The sequence below is a fragment of the Lygodium microphyllum genome, chromosome 26 (assembly GCF_053477565.2).
Source record: "Lygodium microphyllum isolate KBCC chromosome 26, Lygodium_microphyllum_v1.1.10, whole genome shotgun sequence".
In the NCBI taxonomy this organism is placed as follows: Eukaryota; Viridiplantae; Streptophyta; class Polypodiopsida; order Schizaeales; family Lygodiaceae; genus Lygodium; species Lygodium microphyllum.
The window spans coordinates 60,019,375-60,040,263 of record NC_141160.1 but is presented as its reverse complement, the minus strand read 5'-3'; positions in this window follow the sequence as shown (position 1 = coordinate 60,040,263).

The following is a 20,889-nucleotide window of genomic DNA, read 5'->3' as shown; positions in this document are numbered from 1 at the left end:
GATTTGCTACGGATGATGCCCAGTGGTTGATTCCTTCCTTTGATTCCACTGGTTATCTTGAGACTATGGGACACTTCCTTGTGTCAGTTGAAGGTCCGAGAGGGGAGACCATGTCTGTGACAGCCAGCAATCTAGATGAATGGGGTCCAATATGGAGTCAAAGAAATGAGGATTTTGAGAGGGCTCTTGGAAGAGAGTGGCAAGACCTTAAGGGTAAAAAGTTCTTGGTTTGGGATGGAAACCACAGGCTTAAAACGTGGTGGAAACGCATCAAAGAAAGTAAGTTGTCCACTACACATGCAAGTATTGAATGTTTGTATCCCATTCTTATGTTTGTTGGTTTTCAATTACAGAGTACTCCGACTGTGCTCACTACCATGTTAGTGTACGGTGCCAATTCATTGAGGTGCCAAAGGCGAAGGAAGCAGAGCTACTACTCGCACTAGACACCACCAACGCGTAAGTCTTCTTCCTTTAACTATGCTCCTCTTTGTAATATGTTACACTTACATTCTCATATTATGCTTTTGTTTGTTTTCAATAGTATTTCCAGAGCTCATGTTACTCCAAATATTGCGCATGAGGTGTATATGTTTCAAAAGTTTGGTATTGCAAACAAAGACTCCATTCTAGATAGATTGAGTCCGGCCATGAGGAAGTGGGCTGAGGTTGAGATGAGTATAGAGGCAAGGTATTATCATGGTGTTGCTCCATGGTATAACTCTCCTTGCGGTTTAATATCTCAGCTTGTATGGCAGGTGATTTTCTATCTATGGCTCACTTGTATAAGATGTGCTTTTGTATCTCTAATTTAGTTTTTTTTTTGGAATGATAGGATGAATTTCATGTCTTCATCTCAAAAAAAACTGTGAAGCTTGAGGCTCTTGGTCTAGATGAGGTAGAGAGGAAGAAACGTTTGGAGAAGGCTACAAGGGTGGAAGAGGAACGCCTTAAGGATAGGGGTTACAAGTACCTATCCATTGCTAATCCCCAAAATGGTGATGAGTTCTTTAAGTTGTTATTTGGGCTAAAGTGGGATGACGCAAGCATGCTCAAGATCACAAGAGACAAGCTGTATTGTCTCACAAGCTCAAAAATCCCTGCGGAAAGGTAATTTGTATATATAACGCAAGGTGTGTGTATGTGATGCTTTTTTCTTCAATGCTTTCTATTTGCGTATATTGTTGTGCATCACAGGAAAAAAATATTGTTGCGTCTTATGAGTCTCACAAAGGCCAAAGACCCCCAATACCTGCATTTTGGTGATTATAAGCTCTTTCGGGTTTACATGAAGAAAGAGACATATTGGGCTCACTTGCATTCACATGCAAATGAGTTTGTGGCATGCAAGGGTCTATGTATAGGGACCTTGTGTGCACATGCAAGGATCTACATGCACGTGTAAAGCAATATGTGAGATATGTGCATGTGTAAACCCATATGTGCGATATGTGCATATGTAAAATGATATGGGTAGGAATCCATGTGCAAGGGTCTATGTTTAGGTGTGTTTAGTGACCAAAAATTTATTATATCAACATCCTAACAACATCATCCACTATGTTTGCATTTATGAATTCATTTCCTCCCTAAAATCGCCTCTCTCTCCCACCACAAGTGGGATTATAGAGAGTCGAGGGCTACCATCCCCCATCTAGTCTCTCCTTTAATGCATCATAAGCCTGAATCATGAAAATAATAATTTAAAATGGAGTGCAACCAAAGGATCCTACCTCCCTGAAATGGCCAATGGGTTGCACTGTCTATTTCCCTTCTTGTGAAGGCTTCTCTCCTCTCATGGTGTTTGAGGCTCCTCTTACAATAGTTCTTTTTGCCTATGTGATGGCTCTCTTCTTCCCTTCATTGCTCTTGTTGGGAATCTTCTCCTTCACAACAATATGATAATGCTTAAAAGGAGATTGTGTCTACCACACCATGTTAGTGGTGATGAAGGGTAGAGTAAGCTAAAGAACAAGGGGTTTTTTATGGTACTGGGAAGATCAAGGATAAAAGAGGTAGTGTGTGTTACAACTTCAAGCTCTTTCACCTTTGGTTAGTGTGTAACTGACACTTAGCTGTAGTCTAGCTATCTCCATATGTGGACATTGAATAAGTTTATGACTCTAGGTTTAACCATAGTTAGTGTAGATGGTCAATTAGACCTAAGTGTTGTAGACACTTTAGTGAGATGAGTGATTATGGAATAATGAGAAAGAGAGGAGTAGCACACTCCTACTCCCTATTGCTCAACCCTTCTCTCTTTTCTGACATGGTATCAGAACAGGATGGCTTTGTGGGTGCTTTGGAGGGTTTCTCTGAGCTTCTGTTGAGCTTAGGATAGAGTGAGTTTTTAGCTCAATTTACAGGGTAGGTTTACCTCATTCTGCACATGAAAATTGGATGTCCTTTTTCCCTTGGCTTGCTCTAGACTTCGTTTAGGCTTACCTTAGCCTTCATATAGCCTTGATTGAGGCTTATGAGTCATCACTTGCTGCTGCCCAGCCCCAAGAATAGCAGGCACAAATTCACGACAGCTGCCCATACATTTTTTTTAAAAGATCACTACTCTCCTACTTGTACTGCAGCTTAATGGCACCTTATCCTCCTTGGTTACACCCTTGGTTAGTGGCAATGAACACTATCATCGACTATTAACACTTTGCCTTGAGATTGACCACCATATCTTTAGCTTTGGACTGTGGAGAATAGTCTATAGGCTGTGTAAATAGGGCAGCCCCTTGTCTTGATGCTTCATGCTCCTTGGATATGCTTATTTGATGCCCGAATGGCTATGATTGATGCTAGATACTTAGGGGAGGTTATGCCTATGTTGTGAGATGACTTTGGGCTTATTGAAGCACTTCATTCTCTTAGTTTGGAGAGAGATTTATGTGTTATAATACACAGATCTGAGAGTTCATGATAGGCTAAAAATTTGTTATAAACTGTTGGTAGCAAGCATTGGTTTATGTTGGAGCACTCCATGACTTGGTTGGCTCCTGTGAGATGGATGACTTGGCATATGCTTGGTAAATGTCTTGTGGACTGAGAAGGGGATTGAATGCTAATGTTTGGAGCTAAAAACAAATGTATTGACATGTTCTTGGCCATTTATGAATAGTAAATGCATTTTATGACACTAGCTCTTGAACATAGGACCTCTTTGGATGATGAAATGATCATGTATTGATTTCTAGTTGTAGTGGCATATGTATATGACACTTTGAGGAGTTTTTTGGGTTGAGATACACCTTGTTTTGACTATGTTTGAGCTAGCTGCAACCTGTAGGAAGGTCATTTGACTCTTGTACTTGTTGTACATGAATTACTATTATGTGCCTAGATTGACATGTATGGACTCCCATATGCAGAGGTAACTGGCTGAATTGCTATAGGGGTGTTTTGAGCCATATATATACTCGATTTTTTGTTGGAAAAGGAATGCTAGTCACTAAAAGTTTCTGCTCATAGACCTCCTGTCTATTTACTCTTAGTTAGCTTGAATGCATGTTGAATATGCAGTGAATGTAGTTCAAGTAAACTGGTTGTAATACCTAGGTGATTTGTCACTTGATAGGGATGTATATGATAGGTATTTTGGACTGAAATATCATTGATTTGAGCAGAGGTTGCTACCAAAAATTGTAATTGCATCGGAAGGCCAAAACTGATCAATTAAGAAGCCTTGGTTTGCAAGTAGTCAAGCAATTTTTGCAATATGGCAGCAAATGCAGACAGAATCGACAACATAACCCAGATAGTGGTGGAAAAGCTTGACAGCAACAACTATCCTATATGGAAGTTCCTCTTGGAGAACTTCCTGATACGAAAATGATCTTGGGACTTGGTAATAGGTGTTGAAGCTCAACCCGAGCTCCCAGAGAGGAATCCTACAGTTGATCAGAGGCAGGCACACTGAGTTTGGATGGAAAGAGCACACACAGTTTTACATTGGCTGTCACTATGTATCTCAGATACTATGGTGATGCAAATAATGAATTGCAAGTCACCAGGCAGATGCATGGAACATTTTGATCATGTATTATGGCACAACCACATGTGCCAAAAAGATACAGTTAAAGCAAAAATTCAATAATATGGACAGAAAGGGTACGTCTATTCAGGACTATGTCACTGGACCAGTTAGCATCCATTGGCACATAGGTGGAGGATGCAGGCATGGTTACAATAGCATTAAATAGCTTGGGTCATGAATATAAATAATTTGATAATTCCATATCTGTGTAGGCTGAAATGCCAGATTTTAATGAGCCTATTGCATTCCTCATTCATGAGGAAGTTAAATTGGGTTTGGCTACAAGTTCTAACAGCTCTAAGAGCAAGGATGTTGTTTTTTATTCGAATCAATGCGGCCATGGCAGTCATGGTAGAGGTTATGGCTCTAGCAAAGGATCTCAATAGAATGTATTTTATGGAAATAATAACTAGCAGGGCTCAAATGCAAGAGGAGGTGGAAATTTTAGAGGCAAGGGGAGACCTAGCCCTAGAGGCAGATGCTCCTAGTAGCCACAGAGGACCTTTGACAATCCTAACAAGAATAAGGATTGTCACTACTGTGGTAAGTACGGTCACATTGCCAAGGGTTTCTGGAAGAAGTAGGGCAATGAAAAGGGCAAGTAGCATGGACATTATGCATCGTCCAATCAGACAGAAGATGCATCTGGGGATGGACTATTTGCCATGACATATGTGAAAGACAGTGCTGTTGATAAGTCTACTGAGAACGCAGTTCGGTATATTGATTCGGGAGCGTTAAATCATATGATGCCTCATGGTGACTGGTTTACTGACATGATGCCTGATAGGAATGGCTATGTATGCACACAAGATGACTCGCAACATAGCATTGAGCATAAAGGCAGAGTACCTTTAGTGATTCATGATGGTAGAAAGAAGAATCTACATGATGTATTGCATGTCCCATCTATTACTAAAAATTTCATGTCTGTGGGTCAGATGATTGAGAAAAATCTGCAGGTTCGGTTTAATAAGCATAGATTCTTCATTGAAGATTTTGGTAATGGCTGCAAATTGATTGCATGTGGTCATAGACAAGGCATGATGTTTACTTTGGATGCCACTTTACCACAACTAAAATCAGCCATGTTTGCTTATGGCTCAAGCATAGTTAGAGACTTAGAAATATGGCATAAGAGAGTGGGGCATGTTACGGGGCTGCAAATGATGTAGAAGAAACAACTTGTTACAGGTCTACCCAAGTTTGCATACATTGATATTGGTCATGTTTGTGATGCTTGTCAATTTGGTAAACAGTTAAGGTTGCCTTTTGTCAAGCAAGTACAGAATAGTACACGACCATTACAATTAAATCACTCTTATGTGTGGGGGCCAACCCATAATGCATCTATGGGAGTTCCAAACACTATGTGGCATTCATTGATGACTTTACCCGCTATACTTGGGTGTACATATTGAAAAAAAAAGATGAAGTGCTAGCTCTTTTTAAGCACTTTAAGAAGCAGGTTGAGAAAGAATTTGGTTGCTACATCTCTTGTTTGAGATTGAACAACGGTGGGGAGTATGTATCACATGAGTTTGACAAATTTTTGACTGAGAATGACATACGTAGGCAGCTTACATGTAGCTAAACTCCACAACAGAATGGAGTAGTTGAATGAAAGAACAGGGTATTGATGGAAGCTACTCGTGCAATGATGAATGAGAAGAATATGCCACTCTATTATTGGGTTGAGGTTGTTATGACAACCATGTATATCTTGAACATGACTCCCACTATAGGCATTTATGATGTGATGTGACATCCTTTCAGAGGTTGTATGGTTACAAACCTAATGTCAGTCACATGAAAGTATTTGGATGTATTGCTTATGTGCATATTCCTGTGATGAGAAGTGAAAGAAGCTAGATCCAAAAGCACATAAGTGTGTATTTATTGACTATGCGCAAGAAAAGAAGGCATATAAATGTTATGATCCCTCTACATGGGATACACTTGTGAGCAAGGATGTTATATTTGATGAGATGGCTACTTGGTATGCATCACCTATAGTAGTAACGTCTGAGATGCCTTCTGCACATGCTTCTATAGTTGATTTGCAGTAGAGTATTGCATTAATAGGTCCTAGTGTGACAGATGTATCTTCCTCTATATCTCCATGGACAGGGAGACTGCGTAGTTCTGGCTTACTGCACTATGTCAGTGAGGGGGAGATATGATGTGATGGAAAGAAAAGGGAAAGAAAAAGTCCTTGAGGATGCATCTGGTATGATCACACATGACATTATGACTTCATGCTATGACTCAAGTGCCAGTCTAGACAGTGAACTTGGTATTTCGACTATGTATATGCCTAGTACTAGGCAGAACAAGTACATTCCGCCTCATGAGAAAGGGTAATCAAGTAGTGCACCACACCTTAGATGCTCGCAGAGGGTTAGGTATCCTGTGGATAGATTGACTTATAGTGGTTACTTTGTAAAGCATTATGCTTATACGATGAAGGTTATGAAAGTTAAGGAACCTACCACTTATGCTGAAGCAGTGATGGATAAGAATTGGTGCACAACTATGGATGAGGAAATAAATGCCTTGGCTGAAAATAGCACTTGGGATCTAGTTCCACTGCTAGATGGAAGAAAGACCATTGACTGAAAATGGGTCTATAATATTAAATGCAAGTATGTTGCTCCAAGTCTGTTTAGAGTGACAAATACCAAATCGTCATCATCAAAATGGTGCATTTATTGAAGTAAGATCTTCTACAACTTATTTTATTTCTGCCACATAATCACTTATGCTTCTATTTCCTCACCATGCACCATGCAAACTCTGCTTTGGCTGTATTTTCTTGGCATCCATGCATGTGCAATACATCTTTTTAATAATTTCCCAAGCATCTTTGCAAATATTTTCCTTTTTAATGTGCAAAATCAGTGTTTATGACATACATATAGATATCCAAGGTAATACTTTCTTATTTTTGCTAGTCTAATCCTTGTACACATTTTTTTAATCTTTAGTGGGCTCATCATGTAATTCTGGACATGCATCTTCACTTGTAATAAGATTCCAAAGACCTCTTCCCCCATCAATAAATTATACATACAGTAGGACCACACACTATAGTTGTCCTTTGTCAAAATTTCACCCAAAATTTGTGTATTCTATGCATTTTTGGACATCATGATGGCTATAAACTTGGCAAAACTAGCTAATGTAATGTGCCAAATCAGTATCCAAGCATGTGAACATGACAGAGCATCAAGTAATCAAAACCAAGACCATAATAAAGCATTCAAAATCCCCAAGAAAATGAATATACATTGAGTTTAACTACAATGTGTCACACATGTATCCAATTGTTGTCACATGTACCCATACATCATGCCCATATGTCAAAAATTGGCTATGTAGTAAGAAACTATGAAAACCAGGCTCAAATGGTGCCTGTATGACCCAAAAAGCATCAAAACATGAGTTTTCTATTTTCCTATAGTTTTTTATACCAAGAATGAAGTCCTAGACAAGTTCAACCCACAATAATTTTTATGAAATATTTTAGATAAAATTTCCCTTCCGAATCAACACCTGAAAAAGGCATAAAAATGGCATTTTAGCCACAAAACAACTAGTTCTTCTTTGCACTAGTGTGGATGGACAAACAATAAGCCAGTTCACCAAAGAAACTAGTTCTAGCTCTTGGTAATGTGAATATAGTTGCTATCAAATAACTAGATGACCAAAGTCTAGTCTGAACACTATTAAATTTCCAATTCCTTCTTTCTAGTGTGAACGGGGGTTGAATATTTGGATTAAGACTTAACAAGCCTTAGAGGAAAGGCCTAAGGGGGAAATTATTTTACAACACTGGATGGTAGCAGTTGTTACTATCGATTGGACGATTTTATGCCACGGCATGTATTGAGGATGATCAAATGCACCAACAATGTCCTTGACTCCTCAAGCATCAAAATTTAGGCTTAAAGTTATGGCCAACAAGGTAAACTTGATTCTTCTTCTCTTCTCAGTAACAATGGCTTCAAGGCCCCTACTTACCCTGGCAAGAAGCCCCTATGCTTCCCCATAAGCAAGCCTTGTGCTTTTCTTTCACAAGCAAACTCCTTGCTCAATCAAGCACTGAGCTCAAGCTGATACACCCAGCTTGAGCTTTTGGGAATCGATACATAGACCGATCAAAACTCGAAGAAAAACAAAACCTTACTATCATACATCATTTCCAACCTCATTTAGCTTCCTAGTACATTCAAAAGGGAGCACCAATGCCCAAAATCCAAGCCCCAATGGCTCTATAATGTGATGTACCTACTTTGGGTGGATTAGTCAAAGATTAATACTTGATTTAATGGCAAACAACAAGCTTTCAACTCGATGTAGACCTCTATTTGATGTGTTGCTCAATCCAAGCTTTTGATCCCGCACTCCCATTCTGATACCAAATGACAAGAATAGAAAAGGACGCACAACGATTGGAGGAATGGCAAGAGATATGGAGGCTCAAGAGTTTCCTTCTTCATCATCTCTCACTTCCAATTGATACACCACACAAGTGATCTCTTTAGGGCTATTCACACACTATCTCTACTTCATTTGTGCATACATAGGATATGACTTATTCTATTATTTATTTCTCAACAACATAGTGTGCTAGGACATAGGTCACACTAGACCTTGATGGGAACCTATACCATCATAATTGACTACACCCTCATTGTGTATGCATAAATGCCAACACCCATGTTTTGCACTTCAGCACAATCCTTGGGTAAGGTACATAAACACCCCCTAGATCTAACTTTAATATACTCCCATCATGCTTATGCAATGCACATTAGACTTAGGTCATCTAGGATCATGTTTCACACCACTACCTAGGCAGCACACTAAGGCATGAGTCTTTTGCATTAAAGGGGAGACAATCAAGCAAGAACAAGGGTTGTGTGCAGAATCCCAAACTAATTGTAAGTATAATTTGGTGTGTGAATAGGCCACAATATTGTGAGGAAAAGAAATCATCTAAGCTAATTGTGGATGGAAGTTTATCACATACTTGGACTGTAACTTGTTCTAATAAGCCTTCTCAATTCACTTTACCAATACTTGATAAGGGACTTGACCGAACGCACCACTACTTTCCACAGCATTTGCCTAAAGTTGTTTGTCAAGCAACTCACTTGGTTGCATGATGATCTAATTAGAGTAGTAGATAAATACTTTAAAGCCATCCAAGTATGGTTTAGTTCCGTGGAGGCTCCATCTTCTTCTGTGATCCAACTAAGTTTGTAAAATACTACAATGAACGCCAATGCACAAAGGTGCCATTTAGGAAAGACAAAATGGAACTTACAGGTGTGCTCAAAGTATCTGAGCCTTTGAGGGTTTTACAACATGTAAACCCTCTATATCATGCAAATTTAAGGCCTATTTAAAAGTACCCTTATCTTTGATTTTTTTCAAAATAAAACAGATCCCTTTTCTATTCAATATATGTGAGTAACCAATTATATGGCACCCTTTTGTATGTAAAAATTGTATTTCAAAAATCCCTTCTTTTTCACCCTTAAGATACATTTACATAGGGACCCCCTGAAGATCTAAGCCAATAAGGTCAAGTGTTTGGGGAATCCACAAACCATTGTAAGCAAGGACTAAAGAGGATTGACTAGCTAGAGTAAGAGAACTAATGAGGAAGGCCAAGGACATTGGCATGTAGTGCAAGATAAAATGAAATGAAATTTAGACCAAAGACTTGAGGAAATGATCAACTCAAAATGGAGAGATAGAAGCTTTAGCCAACCAAGAAATGAACCAAGAACTAGTGAATAGGATGGTGATAGGAGGATTCCAAGGAGACATTCCCCAAGAAATACCAAATAGAATGGTGATAGGAGGATTCCAATGAGACATTCCCCAAAATATCCAAGAATTTATCAAAAACTTTAGAAATGCCACAAGTTTTGGCATTATCCAATTGATGGACAAAGCTGCACTAGAAAAGCTAAGAACCCTACAAGCCCAAGGAAAAGACACCCTCAACTCGTAGTTAGATCTAAACCTAGCCACTCAAAAAGAGCAATATAAATTGCAAAGAGAAGTTAACAATATCAAGAGGCTAATCTTAAATCTCAAAGTGGCAAGATTGTCTAAGAATTCAACATCTGACCTAGTACAATGATAGCTTCCTCATAACTCCAACCTACTCCAACATATTCCAAGTGGGAATGTCCATAGCTAACACATTGTTGATCAAACTAGGAAGAACTCTTGGAATGTAAGGGCAAGTTTAGACAATCCCTATAGCCTCATGGAACAATTTGAGCAAGTCAATGAGGCCAATGACCTTATGTTGGACTCAACTAGAGCATAATACTTTAGGTTGTGCTTGGGTGACCATGGGCAAGCAACCATGGGCAAACTTAGTTCACATGCTTGGATGTTATGGAGAAGTCGTATTTCTCCCTATTGTTGGAAGAAAGATGCATGTGTAGGTTGGAAAGACATGGGGTCCTTGAGAAGGGGTTAAGGAAAGAGAAGAAAAGATGTAGCACTAATTGAACAAGAAAATAAGTTTTGTTTATTTTGCATTGCAATAGTAAAAACTCGGGTTATAATCCTTAACAATATATTTGAACCCAAATTTCACTTTTCTTATAAGAAAATATTGGATATGATCCCTTCATTGCTTCCAAGAACTTCTATGGCTTAGAAGTCATCAAAACTAAATCCAAACTCTCCTTAGCCCTCCACTTCATCCAAGCTTTATGTAGCTTAGTATGTGATTATAGCAGCTCCTTTGACTAATACATTGAAAAATGAAGCTTTTTTTGCGATACCATTGCATAGATAGAAGCTTCAATCAATTAAAGGAACTCCTCACTTTTAATTTTATCTTAGTATGCCCAAACTTCTCTAAGGAGCTTGCTACATATTGGGATGCCAATGGCAAAGGCATATAGGGGCTACATTGTTACAAATTATAGAAAGTATTAATATAGGAAAACTCACATTTTAAGCTTAACAATAGTCTCATTTGGCTCAATGGCAAGATTGTTATTCCCTCTTATTCTCAATTCAAGCTAAAAATTATAGAGGAGATGTATTCTTCACCTATAGGTGGACACTTAGGTGTGTTGAAGACCTATGACAAAATTATCAAAAGCTCTTGCTAGAAGGGATTTTGAATGAAGGATTATGTAATGAAGTGTATTTTATGCCAATAGGATAAGGACAACACTCATAAGGCAAGTGGGTTATTGCAACCATTTCCCATTCCTAAAGGAAAGTGGACGTTTATACCCATGGATTTTATTACTGGCTTGCTTATGACTAAAACAAGATGGAATTGTATCTATGTGTTGATGGATAGACTCGTCAAAGCAACCCATTTTACTCCCATGAAGACACAATTCACTACATCACATGTGGCTAATCAGTTCATGGAGCATATCTTTAAGTTACATGGATTTCCACATGTGATTGTGCATGATAGGGATTGAAAGTTCATGAGTAAATTTTGGTAGGGAGGATTAAGCTCCATGGATACTAAGTTGGCTCCCTCTATGGCCTATCATCCATCATAGAGTAATGGGAAGATAGAATGGATCAAGAACTGGCTAGCGACCTATCTTTGAAATTTTTGTCATGATGTGTAACATGCGTGGGACTCCTAGTTACACTCAACTAAGTTTGCTTATAATAATTCTACCCATGCCAATATTAGAATTTCTCCCTTTGAGGCCTTGTACGGCTATAAAGTACCCCTTTCCAAAGTTCTTTTCAATGAGAAGATAAACCCTCATGGGAAAGAGGAGTTAGAGAGGATGCAAATCCTTCTTCAATAGTGCAAATTGAATCTTAGGAAATCTCAAGAGCAAATGAAGATTTATGTTGATGAGAAGAGGCACCCTATGGAGTTCCAGGAAGGAGAGTTGGTTTTGCTGAAAGTACCCATGTCTCATTACTCTACATTTGAAGGATGGTTTTAGCAATAAACTTGCTTATAGGTTTTATGGACCATATAGAATACTAAAGTGCATAGGAGACCTAGTATACAAACTAGAACTACCCTCTTCCACTAAGATTCATAATGTGTTTCATGTTAGTCACCTCAAACCATTTTATGGCACCCATGTGGAAATAGTAGATGAGCTGCCTCCCCTTGAAGAAAAAGATCTCATACAATACATCCTTGAGGAGATCATAGGACAATGTGAGAAGAAGCTTCACTCTAGGTCTACCATTGAGTACTTGATTAAGTGGAGATGATTGCTACTTGAGAAAGCTTCTTGAAGGCTTGATTATATTTTGCATGAGCTTCCTTATCTTTAGGATGCTTTAGTGGTTGAGAAGCATATTGGACCAGGTTGGGTGCAGACAAGACCTAGACAAGAATTTGTTTTTTCAAAAAAAAATTATTTTGTCCAATTTTCAGCAAAGTGCAACTTATATAATGCCAAAGTACTCTTATACCAAGTTGTCTTCTAACTATAGAGAAAATTTCGTGAAGATTTAAAGGCTCGAACTCTCTCTTGAAGACATGTTGATGCTACCCCTAGTAGAGACTTCTATGTGTGTCTTCATCTCAGTCAAAGATTGGATATTTCTTATTCATTTCCCAACATTTGTATGACTATAACTAGAGTATTATTTTATAATGCCCAAACTCTCAACCACTTTAATAACTTCCCTATCTTATTTCTATGGGAACAAATCTTCAAGAAGGGATAGATTGTAAGAAGCTAGGAAGAGACATTATTTTAGTGTGGTTTATTAAATAATACCATGTTACACTGGCGTAGGTATATAAAGTATTGAGGCTTGTAATTTTTCTCCAATTCATTAATACAAATTATAGTCTCTTCATGTTACCTTCTCTCTCATAGTTTCCATGGCTTCTCTCACCTCTCTCCTATCTTTCTAGTATTTCTGTCTCATTGCCACTCATTCTCTCTTCTCTTTTCTCTCTCTTTTGCACTCTCTTCTCTCACCTCTAAGTCCTCTTCTTGACATGTCCACGAAATTTTCTACTCTATTACCTTTAGCGATAATCACTCAAGAAGTGTGGAAAAGCACTTGGAGGAAAATTAGAAAGTATGACACGCATTCAAGTTCCCCATCTTATAATAGTATCAAAAACTAGATCTTAGATAGATGTTATGTTGAGACATGTGAAAGGGTATGATGGCACATGGCATCATTTTCCTCCCATTGACATTATGGTGGTCTCTCTAAGTGAGAAAGCTTTTCTCATATTTTTAGGCACTACCCATGAGATAAACATTGGATGTTATGTCCCATAACATTATATGGGTAAGGAATCAGAACCAATAGTAAATGGAGCCTTTTTCCAAGGATATGATTAAGGAATTGCACCACCTTATCAAGTCCAAAACTTTTCAAAACTGAATTCTAGATGCTTTTTGGGTGACTTTATCCCAACCTAGGTAAGGTTTAGATGACTTGGTGGATAGCATAATTTGAGCCTCCTACTAAGACAAAAAATATCCCTTAGAAAATGCCATTTAATCATACAAAACATTTTTCCTTCATGACACTTTGTACAAACATCACATGTTTGTGCATAGCCCTCTACATAATACTACATGTCTATTGGATCAAAAAACTAGAACCTACATTGATTTGCAAAAAAATGTATCATGTCCAACTTTGGTGAAGTTGTACAATGTTAACCCAAAACAATAATTCTAGCAAGCTAAATAAAGAAGAAACAATATAAAGCTTGTTAAAGGTTGTGAAATCTAGTCAAAAGGAGTTAATAGAGACTAATCCCTGAACTAGGAAGCATCTCCAAAGCTGAAAATATAAAGAAGGAGACTAGTTGGTTTCCAAAATGATAAAAAAATCTTAGAAATGTTCTTAGGCTCAACATGTAAAGATCATTCTTGTAAAATTGAAGAATCGGGATTAATACAATAAAAATTGCATTAATTTGTGAATGAGAATTTGAAACTTGTTTACATATAAAAAGTTAACGTACTGACATTGGAAGTTGTGGATGATTCATAAACTCATCTACAATAGCTTGAAGTCCAATAGAAGTCATTAGACTATTGTGGATCATCCATAAAGTCCAAAGGAAGTCATTCAACCATTATTGCAGATAATCCATAAAGTCCTAAGGATATTGTAAATACAAAAAAGGGACATGTTAAGAGAGAGGAAAAGGGGTGAGGGTGTCTACCAATGAAGTCTTATCTTTAATTATAAAAATGGATAGAAATCATCATTCTTGTATGCCAACCTTGAGAGCCACAGTTTCTCTATATTTTCTCCTCCTCTCTCCCACCATATCTTGAGAGAGAGAGAGAGAGAGAGAGAGAGAGAGAGAGAGAGAGAGAGAGAGAGAGAGAGAGAGAGAGAGAGAGAGAGAGAGAGAGAGAGAGATTACATGTGCTATATCCCACTAGGTATGACTTAGATAAAAACCCACTAAGGAGTTTCAATCCAAATAAGTCAAGACAAATTTTCAATTACACTTTCACATCATTTCTCAAAACCTCAAAATAGTAATGCCGATCTACACCATCAATTAGCTTGACACTATAGGCAAGCTCACCCTTAGAGGATGGTTTGATGAAATTCATAACAAGGCTTTTGTTTAAGCTTGTTGTAATGTACCCATAAAAGAAATAATATATATCTGTAAACATCACTTAACTAAGTCACTGAGACTCTTCCTAGGCATGGCAATGCGGGTGATTTTCTACTACTAAAAAAAGCCATGCCATCATCATTTTCTTCATAATTCCCATGACAAAGGTAAGTTATTACACAAGTCCACATCGGTAGCAAAGGTATTGAACCTTAGAAGTAAAAGAGGGGGGATAACATATAGAAAAGCAAGACGTATGTTGATTTTCAACGGCTTACATTGATGAATTGTGGCCTACAAAACCTCTTACTTTGCAATAGGCACAATATTAGGATAGCATCACAATTTCAAAAAAGAGATAGAAGATGATGTAGTACTTCACTTCTTCTTGATATTAGGCACTTTATAACTCAATTCACTAATCCAAAGCAACCCCATAATCCTTCATGGACTAATCTGAACCAAAAGGAAGAGGAAAGCAAGCTTTCCACAACAATTGCAAGCAGCCCACAGTAGTTCATGAGAGATGTCAACCAATCATAGCCATCCAAGGTTCAAGGAAACTAATCAAAGGCGAGTTTACATTAGTGTACTAACTTTAAACTACCTCTAAACTTGGAGAGAGGTTTGGAAATATGCCCATGATCAACCTATGAAGCTATTGATAGACCTCCATGGCTAAAGCCTCAGAATGAGAGCAGTCCCACACTATTAAATCACTCCCACAACCCAATTTCCTAGATATACCTTGTATGAACTCTATCTGATTGACTCCAAAGGCCATCCCTTTTGTGCAAACAAGAAGGGAATCAAGTATCACATCTTTTGGGATGATTAACTATGTGTTGTTTTTTGCATGTATAGCAACCATATTAGTGGGAAATCGCCTCTATTTCAACACTTAAACCCATGGATTCACTGCATCTGAACACTATCTAATTCATAGTTTTCAACCAACTGTATGTGAACTTGTGAATATATCTAAGTGCTAATTTTATCTTTTCCATTGGCTACTTGAACCTTTTATGGGCTGCTACAAATCAGCGGGGAGGCAATTCAACTTGTCAACAATTGAGATATTTACAAAGCTATGTGTATTGCCACTATCAACATCAAGTCCGACCATTATTCACATAAAATAGGAATTGTGAATAACAGAACATGCAACCTAACATATGAGCAAGCCTAAGAAGGGTTGGCGGAACTTAATGGTGATTAGGACACGTAGATCTTCTCAAACAACATCCAAATCAAGTGTCCATGCTACCCATGAATTAGAAAAATGTGCCCTTATAGCCCCAGATTCACTAGTAGTTGTGACACCACCAACACACTACACTAGAGATCGCCAGCTTCTAATGCCAAAAAGAATCTCAAAATACAAAGACTCCATGGCCTTCAAGGGGGCTGCAAAAAACCATGTTCATGTGCAACTCTCTACTTAACACATTTGGACCCTGACTGAACTTCAACCTTAAGTAATACAAGTTTTGAATCCATAGGGATACCTCCAGTGTCTATGAATGATGTTCAACTTTAATGCGAACAACAAAGGGGAGTGGATTGAAGAAGCTTAATAAGAAAGCAAGCCCTTAATTATTGTAAAATTGACTCGCAGTTCGCCCTTATCATCTAGCAATTCTTTGTTATGTATTCAAAGTGTGTGAGACGTGGGTTGAGGAGATAGATGTGCTTGAAACTTTTCGTGAGTTACGAAGGTTTTACAAGGTGAGAGTTCCAGCAACACTTTGCTTTCACAGATAGATGTGCTCTCTGGAATTTGTTAGTTTGGAAGCTCAAAAAGTAAAAGGAATCATATATTTCATACATGCCCCGAAAATGAGCTCGAACTGTATGAAAATCTACGCTAAAGTACGCAATAAGTTGCCTCCAACCTTTTCATAATTTGCTTCAAATCTCCTCTTAACTTCTGGACTGGCATTTTACGCCCCGCCCCATTCCTTACCTCCTCTCGACAAGAATCTGCGCATTGTACACAAAGCAAACCGCCATGAGTAGCCCTATCAACAACAAATTTACAACTTTTCTAGGAAAACCGGCTGCTCAAAAGCCGAAGAATCTTCGAGACGTGGATGGAGTCGTCGCGAGCCGTGTGGAGCAGACGTGCCATTCTGAAATGGATTGTAGTAAAAAGCATACACTGACGCTTCACCCTGCTGAAGCATTCAATCGTGCATTTGCTGCTCGGGGGTTCGCTGCGGTGGCTGTCGCCTTTCATGTGTAAAGATGTTGCATGGGGCAAGATATCCAAATCATTCGGACATTTGAATACTCGTTGTTTCTGGCGTAGCATTACCTCCACGAGCAAGACTTCCTGGGAAATCTTAAAATGTCGCGGGATCGCGTCCTGCCGCCAGACCCTTTTGACGAGCATTGCTCACGGAGGAGACCCCGACGGTGAATTGCAAATTTTAAAAAAATTACCTTGAAGAAAGTTGAAAGCCTAAAATGGCAAATACATGCAATTTGATTCAAAAATCCGTGCAAAATTTTGAGTTAGAGGTTTTTGTATCCGCTACGAATAATGTTTTCCGTGAACACGGGCTTCATACGGAATCCAGGTTACTCGACGCCATTCACCTTCAACCACCAATGCACCAGCATATGCTTTCACACCAACGGGCAGCCCTCCGACCCGCATCTTTCACACACAGATCTTCTTTGCCTTCGTACACAGGATGAGTGCCTATGCGTAGGATGTATCCTCGGCATCAGATTGGACGGAGAGACCCTGGTGAGGCTATATTCGATCCTCCATGCACCAAGTACACTTCTACCTTGCATCAAAAGAATCATGTTTTTCGTGAACACGGGCTTCATCCGGAATCCAGGTTACTCGACGCCATTCACCTTCAACCACCATTGCACCAGCATATGCTTTCACACCAACGGGCAGCCCTCCGACCCGCACCTTTCACACACAGATCTTCTTTGCCTTCGTATTAGATCCTCCATGCGCCAAGTACACTTCTACCTTGCATCAAAAGAATCATGTTTTCCGTGAACACGGGCTTCATCCGGAATCCAGGTTACTCGACGCCATTCACCTTCAACCACCAATGCACCAGCATATGCTTTCACACCAACGGGCAGCCCTCCGACCCGCACCTTTCACACACAGATCTTCTTTGCCTTCGTACACAGGATGAGTGCCTATGCGTAGGATGTATCCTCGGCGTGTGAATGGACGGAGAGACCCTGGCGAGGGTATATTCCATCCTCCATGCGCCAAGTACACTTCTACCTTGCATCAAAAGAATCATGTTTTCCGTGAACACGGGCTTCATCCGGAATCCAGGTTACTCGACGCCATTCACCTTCAACCACCAATGCACCAGCATATGCTTTCACACCAACGGGCAGCCCTCCGACCCGCACCTTTCACACACAGATCTTCTTTGCCTTCGTACACAGGATGAGTGCCTATGTGTAGGATGTATCCTCGGCGTCAGAATGGACGGAGAGACCCTGGCGAGGCTATATTCGATCCTCCATGCGCCAAGTACACTTCTACCTTCCATCAAAAGAATCATGTTTTCCGTGAACACGGGCTTCATCCGGAATCCAGGTTACTCGACGCCATTCACCTTCAACCACCACTGTACCAGCATATGCTTTCACACCAACGGACTCGCACCTTTCACACACAGATCTTCTTTGCCTTCGTACACAGGATGAGTGCCTATGCGTAGGATGTATCCTCGCCATGAGAATGGACGGAGAGACCCTGGCGAGGCTATATTCGATCCTCCATGCGCCAAGTACACTTCTAGCTTGCATCAAAAGAATCATGTTTTTCGTGAACACGGGCTTCATCCGTAATCCAGGTTACTCGACGCCATTCACCTTCAACCACCACTGCACCAGCATATGCTTTCACACCAACGGGCAGCCCTCCGACCCGCACCTTTCACACATTGATCTTTTTTGCCTTCGTACACAGGATGAGTGCCTATGCGTAGCATGTATCCTCGGCGTCAGAATGGACGGAGAGACCCTGGCGAGGCTATATTCGATCCTCCATGCGCCAAGTACACTTCTACCTTGCATCAAAAGAATCATGTTTTTCATGAACATGGGCTTCATCCGGAATCCAGGTTACTCGACGCCATGATTCCGGATACTCGACGCCATTCACCTTCAACCACTGCACCAGCATATGCTTTCACACCAACTGACCCGCACCTTTCACACATAGATCTTATTTGCCTTCGTACACGGGATGAGTGCCTATGCGTAGGATGTATCCTTTTTACTACTTTGAATGCCTTGATTTAATTGACATAGGTCTTGCTTAGATGAATTGTTGTGTTATTCGCATTTACTTACCATTACTATTTTTTATTACATGTATTTCATTGCTAGACAAACTTTGTGCATTCGCTTTTCATATAGAAGATGGCGACTTTTGCCAGGCGAGTGAATCAACTTGGATCAAGATACCCGATATGAGACACATATAGCTCTCACAGATGTGGTTATCTTGTGGAATGGTCATAATCCTTTTGTAGTCTAGTGCAGAGAGCCATTGGCCCATTTCTTTTCTGAGACAACAAATCCACTTAATGTCCAATGAGCCCCTTTGCAACTTCTATTTCAAGTTAGATAATAGAAAAGTCAAGATTCGTAGTGAGCAATCCATGACATGTAAACAATGTGCTTCTCCACATATCCCCGACCCGCATCTTTCACACACAGATCTTCTTTGCCTTCGTACACAGGATGAGTGCCTATGCGTAGGATGTATCCTCGGCATCAGAATGGACGGAGAGACCCTGGTGAGGCTATATTCTATCCTCCATGCGCCAAGTACACTTCTACCTTGCATCAAAAGAATCATGTTTTTCGTGAACACGGGCTTCATCCGGAATCCAGGTTACTCGACGCCATTCACCTTCAACCACCACTGCACCAGCATATGCTTTCACACCAACGGGCAGCCCTCCGACCCGCACCTTTCACACACAGATCTTCTTTGCCTTCGTACACAGGATGAGTGCCTATGTGTAGGATGTATCCTCGGTGTCACAAGGGACGGAGAGACCCTGGTGAGGCTATATTCGATCCTCCATGCGCCAAGTACACTTCTACCTTGCATCAAAAGAATCATGTTTTTTGTGAACACGGGCTTCATCCGAAATCCAGGTTACTCGATGCCATTCACCTTCAATCACTGCACCAGCATATGCTTTCACACCAACGGGCAGCCCTCCGACCCGCACCTTTCACACACAGATCTTCTTTGCCCTCGTACACAAGATGAGTGCCTATGCGTAGGATGTATCCTCATCGTCAGAATGGACGGAGAGACCTTGGTGAGGCTATATTCGATCCTCCATGCACCAAGTACACTTCTACCTTGCATCAAAAGAATTAGGGTTAGGGCTAGGGTTAGGATTTGCATTTTGCATTTACAGCCTCTCCTGGGTATCCTACCTATTCTAGTGCTCTAAACTAGTCAATCACCATTGCATGCTTCAGCCTCTTAGCCTAATTAAATCAAGTGTAAGTTATTCTAATTACAAATCATAGGAAGGTAGCTTCAAGTCTTTAATATTGTTGTAGCGTAGGATATTCATGGAAAGCTTCTATTGCCAACGATGAGTTTCATTATTGCACTGCTTTGTCACCTACTATTTTCCTACATTCACTTTGTGAAATTTTGAGAGTACCATGCAGTGGATTCAGGGGAAAAATATAGAAAGAATTACGAACAACTTTCTTCTTCCTTGAATTTCACCATCACGCGAGGAGTGAAAGGGTTTAAGCTTTCTTACCCTTGCATAAGATGATATAGCATTGTTTCTAAAGTCGGAGGCGCTTTTGCTATTGTCGGTGCAACAAATCGAGCTAAAGAAAAACATGTACAAAGAAACTAATACTAAAAAGGATAAAGAGTTAGTATTATGCAATTTTTTGGGATCCACGAGCCATAGAAATTCGGATTATATGCCAATTCGGAAAAAGCATCCAAGTTAGGTGGCTTGATATCTAGTCCACAAATGTAAGTAATCAAATCGCCAAATAAAGAGGGTCTTGCAAAGTGACTGGCAATGTGTAGTTCCTCTTTGATCAGAATCTTTTCAAGCAATGGGTGATATACCAACTTTCGTGGAAAGGTGAGATTCGGAGCTAGGATGATAAAGCGCAGCAAAGTGGTCTCACACCAAGTTGGGTCCGCTTGAAGTATACTGATGACTATACAACGTTGCTCATAGTTGTGGTCATAAGACAA